A 14,055-nucleotide genomic window follows, 5' to 3' on the forward strand; every position below is an offset into this window, starting at 1 on the left:
GTTTGTAATAAATTAACACAATTATGTGGTTTGCGCCACACGTGTAATTTATTATGAGTTGCAAGCAATTGATTGTTATCAAAATGCATGGGCGCGAAGCTGTTCGAATTGTCGACATGCGACAGGCGACGTTTGACGAGGGATATGGGCTCATTCAAATATTACGTAACGCAATGGGGGCAGGGAGGGGGTCTAGCGCTGTGTTACGCTTCATACAAAATTTCAAAATCTTCCATACAAAAGTTGTTACGTGGGGGAGGGAGGGGGTCTTAAAATGTCATATTTTGCGTTACGTAATGTTTGAATGAACCCTATGGTTAGTTGGAAACTGGTTGCTGCCGGCATGAATTGTGGTCACATGGTTGACCTTATTTTTGTCAATTGAAAGCGTCTTAATTGCTATGTAGCACACAATGTACATTGAGTCAGTTTTCTTTCGGAGCAGTGGTTCTCAACTGAAGTGCACCTGGTGTGATGGCTACGCACGTGACTATTGAGCTAAAGGCCTGGGATTCAGATAAAAGGAGGAATCTGCTGGGATTCCGCTGGGAATCCGCTGGGATTCCGCTGGGAATCCGCTGGGAATCCGCTGGGAATCCGCTGGGAATCCGCTAGGATTCCGCTGGGAATCCGCTAGGATTCCGCTGGGAATCCGCTAGGATTCCGCTGGGAATCCGCTAGGATTCCGCTGGGAATCCGCTAGGATTCCGCTGGGAATCCGCTAGGATTCCGCTGGGAATCCGCTAGGATTCCGCTGGGAATCCGCTAGGATTCCGCTGGGAATCCGCTAGGATTCCGCTGGGAATCCGCTAGGATTCCGCTGGGAATCCGCTAGGATTCCGCTGGGAATCCGCTAGGATTCCGCTAGGATTCCGCTGGGAATCCGCTAGGATTCCGCTGGGAATCCGCTAGGATTCCGCTGGGAATCCGCTAGGATTCCGCTGGGAATCCGCTAGGATTCCGCTGGGAATCCGCTAGGATTCCGCTGGGAATCCGCTAGGATTCCGCTGGGAATCCGCTGGGATTCCGCTGGGATTCCGCTGGGATTACGCTGGGAATCCGCTGGGATTCCGCTGGGAATCCGCTAGGATTCCGCTGGGAATCCGCTAGGATTCCGCTGGGAATCCGCTAGGATTCCGCTGGGAATCCGCTAGGATTCCGCTGGGAATCCGCTAGGATTCCGCTGGGAATCCGCTAGGATTCCGCTGGGAATCCGCTAGGATTCCGCTGGGAATCCGCTAGGATTCCGCTGGGAATCCGCTAGGATTCCGCTGGGAATCCGCTAGGATTCCGCTGGGAATCCGCTAGGATTCCGCTGGGAATCCGCTAGGATTCCGCTGGGAATCCGCTAGGATTCCGCTAGGATTTTGCTGGGATTCCGCTAGGATTCCGCTGGGATTCCGCTGGGATTCCGCTGGGAATCCGCTGGGAATCCGCTAGGATTCCGCTGGGAATCCGCTAGGATTCCGCTGGGAATCCGCTGGGATTCCGCTGGGATTCCGCTGGGAATCCGCTAGGATTCCGCTGGGATTCCGCTGGGAATCCGCTGGGATTCCGCTGGGAATCCGCTGGGATTCCGCTGGGAATCCGCTGGGATTCCGCTGGGAATCCGCTGGGAATCCGCTGGGATTCCGCTGGGAATCCGCTGGGACTCCGCTGGGAATCCGCTGGGATTCCGCTGGGAATCCGCTGAGATTCCTCTGGGAATCCGCTGGGATTCCGCTGGGAATCCGCTGGGAATCCGCTGGGATTCCGCTGGGAATCCGCTGGGATTCCGCTGGGAATCCGCTGGGATTCCGCTGGGAATCCGCTGGGATTCCGCTGGGAATCCGCTGGGATTCCGCTGGGAATCCGCTGGGATTCCGCTGGGAATCCGCTGGGATTCCGCTGGGAATCCGCTGGGATTCCGCTGGGAATCCGCTGGGATTCCGCTGGGATTCCGCTGGAAATCTGTTGGGAATCCGCTGGAAATCTGTTGGGAATCCGCTGGGAATCCGCTGGGAATCCGCTGGGAATCCGCTGGGATTCCGCTGGGAATCCGCTAGGATTCCGCTGGGAATCCGCTAGGATTCCGCTGGGAATCCGCTAGGATTCCGCTGGGAATCCGCTAGGATTCCGCTGGGAATCCGCTAGGATTCCGCTGGGAATCCGCTAGGATTCCGCTGGGAATCCGCTAGGATTCCGCTGGGAATCCGCTAGGATTCCGCTGGGAATCCGCTAGGATTCCGCTGGGAATCCGCTAGGATTCCGCTGGGAATCCGCTAGGATTCCGCTGGGAATCCGCTAGGATTCCGCTGGGAATCCGCTAGGATTCCGCTGGGAATCCGCTAGGATTCCGCTGGGAATCCGCTAGGATTCCGCTGGGAATCCGCTAGGATTCCGCTGGGAATCCGCTAGGATTCCGCTGGGAATCCGCTAGGATTCCGCTGGGAATCCGCTAGGATTCCGCTGGGAATCCGCTAGGATTCCGCTGGGAATCCGCTAGGATTCCGCTGGGAATCCGCTAGGATTCCGCTGGGAATCCGCTAGGATTCCGCTGGGAATCCGCTAGGATTCCGCTGGGAATCCGCTAGGATTCCGCTGGGAATCCGCTAGGATTCCGCTGGGAATCCGCTAGGATTCCGCTGGGAATCCGCTAGGATTCCGCTGGGAATCCGCTAGGATTCCGCTGGGAATCCGCTAGGATTCCGCTGGGAATCCGCTAGGATTCCGCTGGGAATCCGCTAGGATTCCGCTGGGAATCCGCTAGGATTCCGCTGGGAATCCGCTAGGATTCCGCTGGGAATCCGCTAGGATTCCGCTGGGAATCCGCTAGGATTCCGCTGGGAATCCGCTAGGATTCCGCTGGGAATCCGCTAGGATTCCGCTGGGAATCCGCTAGGATTCCGCTGGGAATCCGCTAGGATTCCGCTGGGAATCCGCTAGGATTCCGCTGGGAATCCGCTAGGATTCCGCTGGGAATCCGCTAGGATTCCGCTGGGAATCCGCTAGGATTCCGCTGGGAATCCGCTAGGATTCCGCTGGGAATCCGCTAGGATTCCGCTGGGAATCCGCTAGGATTCCGCTGGGAATCCGCTAGGATTCCGCTGGGAATCCGCTAGGATTCCGCTGGGAATCCGCTAGGATTCCGCTGGGAATCCGCTAGGATTCCGCTGGGAATCCGCTAGGATTCCGCTGGGAATCCGCTAGGATTCCGCTGGGAATCCGCTAGGATTCCGCTGGGAATCCGCTAGGATTCCGCTGGGAATCCGCTAGGATTCCGCTGGGAATCCGCTAGGATTCCGCTGGGAATCCGCTAGGATTCCGCTGGGAATCCGCTAGGATTCCGCTGGAAATCCGCTAGGATTCCGCTGGGAATCCGCTGGGATTCTGCTGGGATACCGCTGAGAATCCGCTGGGATTCCGCTGAGAATCCGCTGGGCATCCGCTGGGATTCCGCTGGGAATCCGCTGGGATTCTGCTGGGATACCGCTGAAAATCCGCTGGGATTCCGCTGAGAATCCGCTGGGCATCCGCTGGGATTCCGCTGGGAATCCGCTGAGAATCCGCTGGGAATCCACTGGGATTCCGCTGGGAATCCGCTGGGATTCCGCTAGGAATCCGCTGGGATTCCACTGGGAATCCGCTGGGAATCCGCTGGGAATCCGCTGGGATTCCGCTGGGATTCCGCTGGGAATCCGCTGGAAATCCGGTGGCATTCCGTTGGGAATCCGCTGGGAATCCGCTGGGATTCCGCTGGGAATCCGCTGGGAATCCGCTGGGAATCCGCTGGGAATCCGCTGGGATTCCGCTGGGAATCCGCTGGGATTCCGCTGGGAATCCGCTGGGATTCCGCTGGGAATCCGCTGGGATTCCGCTGGGAATCCGCTGGGAATCCGCTGGGAATCCGCTGGGAATCCGCTGGGAATCCGCTGGGAATCCGCTGGGATTCCGCTGGGAATCCGCTGGGAATCCGCTGGGATTCCGCTGGGAATCCGCTGGGATTCCGCTGGGAATCCGCTGGGATTCCGCTGGGAATCCGCTGGGATTCCGCTGGGAATCCGCTGGGATTCCGCTGGGAATCCGCTGGGATTCCGCTGGGAATCCGCTGGGATTCCGCTGGGAATCCGCTGGGATTCCGCTGGGAATCCGCTGGGAATCCGCTAGGATTCCGCTGGGAATCCGCTGGGATTCCGCTGGGAATCCGCTGGGATTCCGCTGGGATTCCGCTGGGAATCCTCTGGGATTCCGCTGGGATTCCGCTGGGATTGCGCTGGGAATCCGCTGGGAGTCCGCTGGGATTCCACTGGGAATCCGCTGGGATTCCGCTGTGAATCCGCTGGGATTCCGCTGGGAATCCGCTGGGATTCCGCTGGGAATCCGCTGGGATTCCGCTGGGAATCCGCTGGGAATCCGCTGGGATTCCGCTGGGAATCCGCTGGGATTCCGCTGGGAATCCGCTGGGATTCCGCTGGGAATCCGCTGGGATTCCGCTGGGAATCCGCTGGGAATCCGCTAGGATTTCGCTGGGAATCTGCTAGGATTCCAGTGGGAATCTGCTAGGATTCCAGTGGGAATCTGCTAGGATTCCAGTGGGAATCTGCTAGGATTCCAGTGGGAATCTGCTAGGATTCCAGTGGGAATCTGCTAGGATTCCAGTGGGAATCTGCTAGGATTCCAGTGGGAATCTGCTAGGATTCCAGTGGGAATCTGCTAGGATTCCAGTGGGAATCTGCTAGGATTCCAGTGGGAATCTGCTAGGATTCCAGTGGGAATCTGCTAGGATTCCAGTGGGAATCTGCTAGAATTCCAGTGGGAATCTGCTAGGATTCCAGAATTCCAGTGAGTAGGATTCCAATAGGAATCCGCTAGGGTTCCACTGGCAATCCACTAGTATTTCGCTGCGAATCTGCTAATGTGAATCTGAACGGTAAGATTTCGCTCTAAATCCGCTAGGAGTCCGCTGCAAATCCACTAGGCTTTCGCTGGGAATCCGCTGAGAACCTACTAGGATTCCGCTGGGAATCTGCTAGGATTCCGCTGGGAATCCGCTAGGATTCCGCTGAGAACCTGCTAGGATTCCAGTGGGAATCTGCTAAGATTCCAATGCGAATCCGCTAGGGTTCCACTGGGAATCCACTAGGAATCCGCTAGGATTCCGTTGGGAATTAATTTAACCCTTTCCTTTCCACGGCTTTGAACGATTATGCTATGCTTTGCTAAAAAGCGTTTCCGAAAAAAGAGCTTGAGCAAATGTCAATGTAAATTGGCTATTTTTTTTCCAAATCAATGAAACAAATTTTGGTTGTAAATCAATAGGTTTTTGATTGCTTATCAATAGTACCACTATTGAAACAAGTAGTTAGTAGTTGGATCAACCTTATGAGGTAACAACCATATTTTTAAATTTATTGCTTCATATTTATCTCGATGGTGTTCTAGAACAACCATGGCAAGTAGAGGGTTAAAACGTGGATTTCGTTGAGAATTTGCTGTAGTTTCTCCGGAATCCGGCAGTATTTCGCTGTGAATCTGATAAGATTACGATGCTTTATTGAAATAAAATAGCATGAAATGATCCTGGATGGAACGCTTCTGTACCAATATGAATCAGTTGAAGTGGTTTGATGTTACGGCAAGCTAAATCAGCTCTGAAACCGAATAGTTGGAAATCCCTGTCGATATAAAACATCGAAAGTTGAGTAGGACGAATGCGGGAACACGCATTGCCATCATTTCGCTGCTTTACTTTCAATCAGGCGCTGAGCTGATTCTAACGTGCTTGGAATAAAATGTTCTTTTTATTTGAATTAATCTATTTCGTTTTGTGAAAGTTTTCCTTCTCATTTTGAGTATAAAATGGACCATTTCAACCGGAATTCAGTTGAATAGTACGTTTATCTACAATTGTGCGATTGTTTGTGGGATTTTTCCTTTTGCATATGCCAGTCCCTGATGCGGCGATGTCGAAGCCGTGAGTTGAGTTTTCATTAGTTGCGACTTATCGCTTCGGGATAGTTTATGTGCACCGTCGATCCAATATTGGCGGGGTGCGTTGCATGCCCCATGAATATCAATCGTCCGGAGTCAGTTCAGGCGTTGCTGCAGTAGTGTAGCGTGGATTGCAACAGCGCAGGCAGGGAACTAATCGCGACGACAACAGACGGCGTGTGTAGGATTTAACTCTTGTTTTTATTGCCATCAGCAGCGCAGCAACGCTCACCAAAGCAGTGTCCTGGGCGTACGCTGCCGGGCGTAGGTTTCGGTTTCATTCACAAAGGTTCGGTCATCGCGAATGCATTGGCGTGGTGCTTTTTGCGTGGATGGACAAGTTTCAACATTCATTCACCGACCTAAAATACGCGTGGAAGGAACTGGTAATGTTTTAAACGACCAATGACAAACGCTGATTAGTAGTTCGGTGTTTCACAAAGATAGCATGCGCTGCATTGGAACGCGAAAAGTTGCATTATTCTGTGTTATACACTATTTAAGTGATCGCAATACTTAGTCCGTCTCAAGTAGACCAAAATCAGCACCAAAACTCATGTGTTAGGAGCCCAAAATAGCACAAGTTGTAATCTCAGGGAATTCTCAATGTTGGCCATAATCACTCACGTTTCGGTATGACATAATTTCTTTGTTGCTGTCGTGATTTAATTTTCAGCATTATGAATCATCATGCAAATGTTTCCGCGGAGCACATTGTTCAAAGTATTACCATAGCTACTTATGCATGGGCCTTCTAGGCATCACGTCCAGACAGCACAATCCTGCCGCCACCCGGTTTATGGCTGAACATTTGTCAGATTTCGTTTCTCGTCATTGCACTTCAGTTTTGGGTTTACACGTGCCATGCTCTTTGTGTATGCTTCCGGAATTCCACACACCGCGCAAGCTTACTATCTAGGCCTGTGTGACTTTTTTCCTGCTTTGGTTGGTAATTCAGATTGACATTGACATAAACCATATGCCACGTATTGCGTCACAGTTCACCTTTTTTTTCAAGAATGAATAAGAAGCATTTATTGGTCATTTGGAGTGAATATGGAGTGAAGAAAGATTGTTACGGCGATGCACCTGCTATAGTGAATAAAATGGATACTTCTTACATTGTTAGTCTGGGATCGAATCCCAGCCCCGACATTTTTTACGAAGAAACTTCGTCTTCATTAGTAAAAGCTTTAGTTAAGCCGACTAACACAAATATTCTACATAATGAGTGTAGCCTTGGACCATTACTATTCCTTTTGTATGTCAACGATCTACCAAAACTCAACTTATATGGTAAGCCTCAACTTTTTGCGGACGATACATCGTTATCATATAAGAGCGCAGATGCGAACACTATAATTCGTCAAATGCACGAAAACCTAATAAAGCTCCAAACTTTTTTCAATGAAAATTTATTGTCATTGAATTTGTCCAAAACCAAATATATAATACTCCACTCGCCTCGTCGCAGTGTTCCTCCACATTCGGACCTGATGGTACAATCAACTAAAATAGACAAGGTTGACAATTTCAAGCATTTAAGCCTAGATATCGACTCAAAGTTGACCTGGAGTAATCATGTTAACACACTGCAAAGAAACATAAGGTCCATGTGTGGCTTATTATGGAAGGTCGGCAAGTTCTTACCATCTAAAACATTGACAACAATGTATCATGCGTTTGTTCAATCAAAACTACAGTATTTAGTCTCTATCTGGGGAGCAGCAGCAAAGTCTCGTCTGAAACCGTTGCAAACTGTCCAAAGCCGGTGTCTGAGAGTAATCTACAAATTACCAAGGTTGCATCCAACAATTGAACTATATAAAAACAGTCCTTCGTCTGTACTACCAATACCAGCTTTGCGGGAACTTCAATGTCTGGTGCAGCTGCACAATAACATGTACAATCAAACCGCACATTATAATCGAAATTTGGATCGAACATCGTATGGATACTCGTTGCGAAATGCAGTAGTACTCGTTACCGCACGTACTAATACAGAAATGGCAAAGAGATCAGTCTCGAATTTCAGCAAGAACAATTTCAATTCTCTACCAGTTTCTCTGAAACTCGAACAAAATGCAAGGAAATTCAAGCTAGCGGTAAAAGCCCAGGTAAGAGTTAGAATGCGCCAATACATACTCTAAATAGGATTATCGGTCTGGTTCGTCGTCAACGACTGTTTCCAGAACTGAACATATCTTGTACCATCAGAAACTTCACCCTGCTACACTGCGCCACTCCACGCTTATTATCAGTGCACGAACTCCACGTCGGCCGCCAAATAGAGGGAAGCTAGAACGCACGTCTGTCGCTCAACTCGTCCGGTTCATCGACCGAATTCAAATTACGATTCCACAGGCTGGTCAGTCGGATTTATGCTACAGTTCTGCATTATCTTGTGAAGTCTGCAACTTCACCCTGCTACACTGTGCCGCTCCATGCTCTCTTGTTATTCGTGTACGGCAGGATGCCGAATAGAGGAAAGCTACAACGCACGTCTGCTGCTCAATGTTCCTCAGTTGATCGTCCGGTTCATCGGCCGAATACAAACTGCGATTCCACAGGCTGTTGATCGTCCGGTTCACCGACCGAATGCAAACTACGATTCCGCAGACTGGTCAGTCAGATGAAAGTTACTGTTCTGTCAGGTAACGAACTGGTATATGTCTGGCCGAAGCTTTCGATACTACGCGCCTAATCAAGTCAACAACTGGTTCCAGAACCGTACATATCTTGTGCCGTCTGCAACTTCACCCTGCTACACTGGGCCGCACCACCCTCCCTTGTTATCCGCGTACGGTGGCACGCCGAATAGTGGAAAGCTGCAACGCACGTCTGCCGCTCAACGTTCTTCAGTTGTTCGTCCGGTTCAACGGCCGAAAGCAAATTACGATTCCATAGGCTGCGTCCTTCAGTTGATCGTCCGGTTCATCGGCCGAAAGTAAGCTACTATTCCACTGGATAAGGAAAGCCACACGACTGAGCTTCCGTTTCAACGACTTTCTGGCTTATCAGCCATACAGCTCGTATGGCACGTCGATTGGAGCAAGCTGCTGTTTTGTTAGGTAACGAATAAGCACCTATATGTCAGGTCGAAGCTTTTGATACTGCGTGCCTAATGAAGTCGATGACTGTTTCCAGAATTGAATGCGTACCATCTGCTCCGCGCTGTATTCATGCTGCTTCCCCACATGTGAGATGCTCTTCTGGACTACGGCAGACAACTACTGATCATCTAGAGTCCATCATCCGGAGGAACCCTTAATTCCAATTGAATTGTTTGTTTATATTTATTTATATAGTTTGTTATTATTTAAATTTTGAATTTTGTAATTATTGTAAGTTAAGCATAAGTTAGAACACTTCCTTCAAAGAGAAACTTTCTCACTGGAAGTGTGCCATGAATTGAAAATGATATATGAAAAGAAGAGGAGGTTTTATGCCTTTTGGAGAAGAGATTCCGATAGAAAGAATTTCACTCCCTGGGGCTTTTCCCTGCTCCACAATAAAAACAATAAAAAAAATCTGTTTTGTACCTTTTAATTCCACCCTGTTTTGCTTAACCCTTGACAGATACGCGTATTTCGAATACTACTTGTAATCTTCCTCAGTGTTCCACTGAGAGTGGACGTTCCTTATACAGCGATATTAAAAATAGCAGTGAAAACTCATTTATAAAAATAATACTCCCACTACTTTTGAAGCCAAGGCTTTTCCAAGTTTTTTTCTTCTCTGAGCTTCTTCCAATGCTGTTTTAAGGATTTAACCTTAAATTCTTCCAGGAAATCTACCAAACATTCATCTAAAAATAGTGGCAAGAACTCTTCTATATTTTTTGCGAGGGTTCCTTAAAAATTTTGTTAGAAATTTATCCAAAAAGTCCTCCATAAATTACTACGAGAAATCTTCAAGGAATTCCTTCGAGAAGTTCTTCAATAATTTCTACGAGAATTCCTCAAAAAAATGCTCCTTCCTCCAAAATTTCTTCTGAAACAGCTTACAGATTTTTACATTTTGTTTGTGTTTAGTTAGAATTTGTGCAAGATTCTACTATCAATTTTGATGACATGTGAAAACATTTTATCATACTTTGTAAAGAAATTTGAAAAGCTATACTTATGATATCTACAACAAGAAACATCTAACGTAGTGATGCTAAAAGAGAATAGTTATATGTATGTATTCATCCCTGTTTCTGAGAAGTCCTATAAACGCCCATTTCAAATGCAAAAACCAGTTATAATAATATGTGTCAAGCCAACTGTTGTTCATGTTTTGCGGCTGCTGATAATACTTGACCTGCTAGCACAACACTTGCCTCTATTATGACGAGTTTTGTTATAAAATCTGGGTCAACCGGGTTTTCCTTTTCATAAAAGTGTAGTATACCTATAGGTACGTACTATAGTATACTTCTCGGTGTACGGGGGTGGCATGTGAGAAACCCGTCGTTCGTCTTTCCGCAATGAAGCTTGCCATTTACCGGTAGCCTTTGAAGCCTTTTTCGCTTGGCACCTCCTAATAGTCTCATATATATATAGGAAGGTACCTACTCTAAGGAAGTACGGTGGAACGGGAAGCCAGTACACAGCGCGGTTGCTTTCTGGTTTATATTCAACTCCCACGACGACACTCGGGACATGTCCTCTCTGTTGCAGCAATCGTGTAGGAATGGAGTACCGTCAGTGTTCCAATTCCGCTAAGTATATGTCCTAGTTTATACTGTTACTAGATAATTTCTTATTGCACTTGTAATTTAGATTGCTCCATAAATGGAGCATAATCTCAAAATGAATGTGACACAACGAAATTGGACCAACCGGCATCCGATTCCGCACGGTACAAAACTTGAGAAGGCGACAAGATGCAGCATGCGGAGCTTTGCACTGCGAGCCGGAAAAGGATTTACCGTAATAAAAACTTCCTATGTAGGTAGGAAGGAGTACCAACGGAGTACGTAATGGAACGATGAAGCTTTTGTATTTCTTTTTTTTTTCACGTCCCACCCTTGCTTTTGTGCTGAAGATAAGCACTTCTAGGGTAATTTGATTTATGGATAATGGTTTCTTGCGCTGCTGGTGGAGGTATATGGCTTATTACCAATGAAGATGGCTTATCGTGAAAGTAATATTTCAGTTGCTGCACCTATTCGTTGTGTGATTCTATTGTTTTCCCGAAGAATTTCCATATTTCATCATACTGTGTACTACCGTTAAGTTTCCGTTGAAAGGTATTTGTTCATCATCTACATGCAACTGTAAGTTTTAAAATGACACAATCGCCGATCTTCCGTGTTTAACCCATATCCGCCCAGCGTCCTATTTATAGGACAGATGCCCCGAACGCCCAGCGTCCTATAAATAGGACAGTCCTTTTGATGTGAATATCTCCAGAATTATGCAAAATTTTAGAATACTTTCTTCAGAGAAGATGTTCTCCACACCCATACCTTGCTCATAGTGGACAATATAGTATGTGACTGGTTCACTAGGTGGCGTAAACGATGCTGCAAAGAATGCATATTGTCACGATCTGTGCGCATCATTTCCAATGCGAAAAAAAAAGTTATTTTCCTGGAATCTTGACAATGGTTAATAATTTACAGTTCATTTCTTCGGCAGAGTTGTTAATCACACATTCCTCAGGATGTGGAGGTGGTAGCAAGGATATTTAAATTCAAGATGGCGGCTTTGGTTCCAAGATGGCGGTCAAAACTTCAGAATATATGCTTTTAACGACAATGCTGCTTCGGATACTATGCAATATGGGTATCTATCGATCGGGCTTCACAAGTAGAACTCAAAAATTAATATCCGACGCCATTTTGAAATCAAAGATGTTGGACCATATCCAATATGGCGGCCATGAAATGGCAGTTTGATCTATGATACCATGCAATATGGGTATCTATCGGTCGGGCTTGATGAGTAGAAGTCAAAAATCGATATTTTACGCCATTTTGAAATCCAAGATGGTGGACCATATCCAAGATGGCGGCCACGGAATGGTAGTTTGAGCTATGATACCATGCAATATGAGTATCGATCGATCGGGCATGATGAGTAGAAGTAAGAAATCGACATTTAACGCCATTTTTAAATCCAAGATGGCGGAACATATCCAAGATGGCGGCCACGGAATGGTAGTTTGATCTATAGTACCATGCAATATGAGTATCGATCGATCGGGTTTCATGAGTAGAAGTCAAAAATCGACATTTGACCCTATTTCGAAAACCAAGATGAGTATCTATCGATCGGGCTTCATGAGTAGAAGTCAAAATCGATATTTGACCCTATTTCGAAATCAAAGATGGCGGCCCATATCCAAGATGGCGGCCACAGAATGAGTGTTTGAGCTATAAAACCATGCAATATGGGTATCTATCGATCGGGCTTCATGAGTAGAACTCAAAAATGAATATCCGACGCCATTTTGATACCCAAGATGGCGGACCATACCCAAGTTAGTGGCCACGGAATGGTAGTTTGAGCTATAATACCATGTGTTCGCAACGGTACAAGACCCCTCGTTATCGGCTACCATTACCGATTCAACCGATCCAGAAATCGCCTGACATTCTCGGCGAGAAATGTCATGAACGATGATGAGGGAAAGTTGACACCGAACGTTCGATACGGGTTAAAAAGAAAGACGAACTCTTTGAGACAATTAAATATTCTAAATTTGTTATTCTAGAATTATTTATTCTAAAAGTTGTACATCTAGTATTTGTTCCTAAAATTATACGGACATAAACACAACTACACTTTGTTACGAGTAGACGGACAAATTAACGAAAAAGACAACAAATGTAAGTAACATTAAACTACGACATGCAACGTGAAACTTAATAAACTATTCTAGTAGCTTAAAGCCTACTCAAGCAAAAATACGAGTTTGCTATTAAGAGTCCGAATCGTGACCGTCTTCGTAACACCATGCAATATGCGTATCTAAAGGGTAGCTGGTAGGATAAAAGGTGGAGCAGACGTTCGGGTAGAGGGTCTGGGTGAATGATAGAGTAGAGGGAGTGGAGTAGAAGGTTAAGGTAGAGGATAGGGTAGAGGATAGGGAGAAGAGTAGAATAGAGAGTAGTTTTTAGGGTAGGAAAAATGTTAGGGTAGAGAGTAGGGTAGACGGTACGATTAAGCACAATATAGACTAGAGGGTACGGTAAAGGATATGGAAGTGATTATAGTAGAGGATAGTTTAGAGGGTAGGGCAGATGGTAGAGTTGAAGGTTATGATAGAGGGTTGGAATAGAGGGCAAAGAAGACAGTGAGGTAGAGGCTAGAGAATAGGGTGAAGAATTGCGATGAGATTAGATGAGCTGAGGTTCTTTTTTGAGATACCTTCAGGAATTCTTTCCAGGATTTCTTCAGGCATTCCTTTCGAGAATCTTCTCAGGTTTATTCCCGAGATTCCTTCAGATATTGCTTCCGAAATTGCTGTATGGATTGCTCCGGAGTTCTCTTCAGGGATTTTTGCAGGCGTTGTTTTGGAAAATCATGAAAGGATTTTGTTAGTTATTCTTTTCTGCATTCTTTCAGGGATTTGTGCTGGAATTCCTTCAAAGATTCCTTCCATGATTCCTGCTATTATTCCTTAAGGGACCCCTCCCGAAAAAAAAATGAAAACATATATGTTTCTTCCGAGATTGTTTTCAGGCAACCCTAGATCATAGAGGCATCTTCTATGGTTCTTGCAGGAATGTCTGCTCAGCTTCTGGCCGGCATTCCTGTCATGATCTCTCAAGGGAATACATCAGGTATTCTTTACGGGATTCCTTCAGGGATTTCTGCCATTCATTCGTGGATTTCACGTTATCTTTTCGATGTAACTTTGATAGTGCCCAAAATAACACCATGAAATTCACATATTGTTCACGAATAAACAATCATGGAGTAGTACAAACATAAGTGGAGAAGCCGCGTAGAGTATATCTGGTTTAAATTTTATATCAAAACATAGAATGATGATGAACCTGGGCGTGTTGGTAGAATACCTGTAAATACGAGACACCGAAGACGACCATATAGTTGAGGTCGAAATACGTATCTGTCAAAGGAGACACAT

The sequence above is a fragment of the Aedes albopictus genome, chromosome 3 (genome assembly GCF_035046485.1).
Source record: "Aedes albopictus strain Foshan chromosome 3, AalbF5, whole genome shotgun sequence".
NCBI lineage: Eukaryota > Metazoa > Arthropoda > Insecta > Diptera > Culicidae > Aedes > Aedes albopictus.